The following is a 4122-nucleotide window of genomic DNA, read 5'->3' on the forward strand; positions in this document are numbered from 1 at the left end:
AGTCATGTTTACTGAGACAGGGAATAGATGAGAAGAAACAGTTTTAGTGTAACACCAGGGAATGATAATTCCAATTTTAAATAAATTGAATGTGAAATATCTGTTCATTCAATCTATGCATGCACATGCAACCTGACATGCAATCTATAGGCATCAAATAACTTAATCTTGAATTCAAAATGAATAGAATTCTGAGTCATTACATATCATTGAAATCATGACAATGGATCAGATTCCTAAAAAGAGGAGATTCCTGGGCCAACACATGGTGTAGTGGTTAAGGCACTGGACTCTCACTTGGCTAACTGTGGTTTGAGTTCCAGATCTGAAAGCTTGAAGATCACACTGGGCACATGTGCATGTGTGCCCAAAATCCTGAGAGGAGACTGGAGGAGAAGGGATTGCGACATAGCTTTCCACATGGGAAGTGATTTCTCACTTTTCCTCTCTCTGTCTCTCTTGGATGAGCATATACATCCTATGGCAAAAACCTTAAAAAAAGAGAGAGAAGATTCTTGAGATTAGGATCCCAATGAACAGAGAGATATTGAGTGTGTAAACTGCAAGTCTTTTTTTTTTTGGAGAGGTTTTTGCTATAGGGTGCGTGCACTCACCAGAAAGACAGAGAGAGGCAGAGAGACAGAAAGTGAGAAATCACCACCCAGGGGGGATGGCCACGCTGCAATCCCTTCTCCTCCATTCTCCTCTCAGGATCTCGATCAGGTTGTACATACTGAGAGTAGAAAATTTCTTTCCCCAAGAGATAAGAGGAAGAGAATCTCTAGAGGGTGGCCTCACTGAACTGGTAAGTTAGCTTTCTTCGGATTTTGGTGATTTCCCCAGTTCTTCCATAATTCCTCAGTGCCCTGGCCATTTTCTGGTAAGTTATGATCTTCTGGTTGCCTTTTCTTTTCCCCCAAAGTTCAGCAAGTTTTTCTTTGTTTTCGATACGAACTGGAAGATGCCTTTGGTTCTGTCTACCCACTGAATACAAGAGGCCATCTCAGGATTACACAGAGATTCGTGAAGGTATTCAAACAGTCAGAGCTTCTTCCTGCCTTTTCCTCCCTTTTGCTGGAAAAGGACAGGTGGTACCAACTGGTTTTCAGTTTTCAGTTACGCTCTGAAGAGATTGATGAATATTTCCTTCCAAATAGAAGTCTGCAGCAGTATTTATTATGGTTCTCCAGTTATAGAAAGGTTCCTCCGGAGGCAGCATCCCATAGCAGCTGGAACTTCCTCGGACATGAGGATAATGGTTGATGAAAGCCAGGTAATTTTTGTAATCTGGTGAGTACTGAAGGTCTCCAGCTGAATGCTGCCTCAGTACCTCGAAAGCATCTTTGAATGCTTGACCCAGCTTGTCTTGTTCAGCACAAGTCATTCTTCATTAATAAATTGATGACTCTGTCCATCAAAGCCCAGTCTAGCATCTGCTTGTACAAGGTAAAAATAACCTTCTCCACTAAAGCACTCGGCCGCATCACTCTCTAAATAAAATAATTCTTAAAAAAAATAGTGGAAAGCCACTTCAACTAAGATGCAATTTGGTATGATTTAAGCATCTTCAATATCACCCAATTTTCTCTTAGTAAGCATGTGTTCAGTTGCAAGGACAGGGAAAAAACTGTGTTTGCTCTGAGTTCCTCTGCTGTTTGTACCGTAAAGTAAAATAGTTCAGAAAAGCTAGCAGAGAATGTAATGTTGTTTGCCTTTCTGGACCTGATTGGAGGCTCTATCCTGAATGAGCCTCACAGTACATGGACTCTGACTCCTTCACAGAGAGCATCTTCATAGATTTATAAGTTGATTTTATGCTTGACAGTCTGTGCAGGTACTTTTCCAGAAACTCTCTAACTACATTCTTGAGTCAACCACTAGACAACACCAAATTCCAAAAACTGTAGACTCAGCCTGTATATTTCTTAAAGATAAGAAGTATACACAAATTGACAGCAGAAGCCTCAATGAACCCTACTGGGTTATAACAAGCAGAAAGAGATTGTGCTAAAGAAGAAATCACAGAGATTGGTATTTGCAGAAAGCAATCTGCAGCCATAGTAGCATGGGAGATGACTCTTTCCTTGAGTAGTGGGGGAGAGGAGAAACTGCACTTTGAACAGCCCCACAGCTGCTTCTTTCTAATGACTTGAGCCATAAAGAAAGTTATTGGTATTAGGAAAGAAAACTCTGGACCTTGTCCTAGACAAGCCTTCTGCAAATACCTGGTTAAAGAAAACCTGATATTTCTTAAAGACAGGGAATGAAAATGGAACTGGTACTAATATGAGCAGTAAATAAAAGTAATACATAGAAAAAGGAAAAAAGGGACACGAATTTCTTCATAACAAATGAAGAAATCTCATCAGAAAAATGTTACTATAGAGCACATAAAAATAATCACCAAACACTTCATGTGAATTTCAAAGTTTATTATTATTATTCAAATTTGCTAGAGGGTCTATGCACTCACCAGAGACACAAAGAGGGAAAGTGAGAAATCATCTTTCAGGGAAGATGGTCATGCTGCAATTTTTTCTCCATTTCTCCTTTCAGGATTTTGGGCACACATGCACATACCCAGTGTGATTATTTTAAGCCAACAGGCAGAAGTGCACAGTCAGCCATGTGAGATCCGGCTGCCTTAACCATCATACCATCAGCTGCCCCAAATTTGAATACTTTAATGAAGCAAGTAAGCAAGATCTCAAGAAAGGGATGGCAAGATAAGAACGAGATGAAATATGAGCTTTCAGGCCTCAGAATAAAATGTAGGAAAAAAATAAAATAATCACAGGGATGAAGGCAAAATTAGCAGGAGCACAGGGAAGAAAGTATAGTAAAAATATAGCAATTACTGTCAAATCTATGTAAATTTAGAACTAAAACCAAAAAAGAAAAATAAATGATTATAGTTAGAGGAAGAATGTAATGATAGTAAATCCAGATAGAGTAGAAATGACAAAATTAGCAATTGGGAGAGGAAAGAAAAAGAATATGGGAGGTAATGTAAATATATTGATTTTCATGGAGCCAGCAGGTGGTATGGTGGTTAAGGCTCTGGACTCCTGCATGGCCCACCACAGTTCAAGTACCGAACCTGGCAGCTTGAAAATTACACTGGGAGCATATGTGTGCATGTCCAAAATCCTGGGAGGAGAATGGAGGAGAAGGGATTATGGCTCTCCTCCTGGGGGATGATTTCTTACTCTCTCTCTCTCTCTCTCTCTCTCTCTCTCTGGTGAGCACATGTGCCCTAAAAACCAAACATAAATAAATAAAATTTGATTTTCTTATCCTTAATAATTAGGATCAGTCTGCCATGAGAGCTCAGATCTAGTGTCTTCAGTGATAAGAACAATGAAAAGGTTCTGCTGAGAAGTCACCCAGGTAGAGCCCCCTCTATCCTTTTCTCTCTGTATCTCTCTGTCTCTTTCTGTCTCTCTGTCTCTGTCTTTTCGGCTTTTTTAATTTTTCATTTTTAAAAAATTTTAAGGTATTTTCTTGGCTCTGAAATCTTCCTTTATTTTGGTAATAATCCCCCTTCCCTTTACCCCTCCCATCTAAGAAAGGCTAAAAGGGCAGGCCAGAAGAAGACTGAGTCCACAGTGCACCACAGTTTTCATTTTCAGTTTTTTCAAATTGACAAATAAACAACTTTTTAGTTTGTTTGCTTTTCCCTTCTCTTTTTCCTTTCTCTATCTGTTTTCTTATCCTTTTTCTTTTATCTCGTCATTTTGCGTCTCTGTCTCCATGCACTGAGTGCCTAGACAGGTCTAAGTGAAAAGTAGCCAAACATCCAAATACTATTAGGGTCCTCATATTCCTCAATTCCCACTGAATCTGCACTACAAAGGGAGAAAAATGGAACACCAAAGAGTTTGCAGACAACCTTCTCCTATACGCCTCTCACTGCTCAGATTGATCTTCTAGAAATTAGGAAGAAACAAATAATTCATCAGATGATTAGAAATCACTGCAGAGGCACAAGAAATATGAGAAACTGAGAAAATACCTCTCCCCCAAGGGAAAAGAATAAGTCCTCTTCATCCACAGACAGTACAATGGAACTCATGGAAATGTCTGATAAAGAATTTAGAATATTCATAGTGACAAAGTTAA

At 39.3% G+C, this 4122-nt stretch overlaps 1 pseudogene; it reads right to left on the reverse strand.

The window, feature by feature from the left end:
- Positions 1–706: 706 nt before the first annotated feature.
- Positions 707–1384, reverse strand: LOC102482697 (transcription factor Spi-C pseudogene; annotated as a pseudogene).
- Between the last annotated feature and the right edge of the window lie 2738 nt (positions 1385–4122).

The sequence above is a fragment of the Tupaia chinensis genome, unplaced genomic scaffold (assembly GCF_000334495.1).
Source record: "Tupaia chinensis unplaced genomic scaffold, TupChi_1.0 Scaffold148073_2, whole genome shotgun sequence".
Lineage (NCBI taxonomy): Eukaryota > Metazoa > Chordata > Mammalia > Scandentia > Tupaiidae > Tupaia > Tupaia belangeri.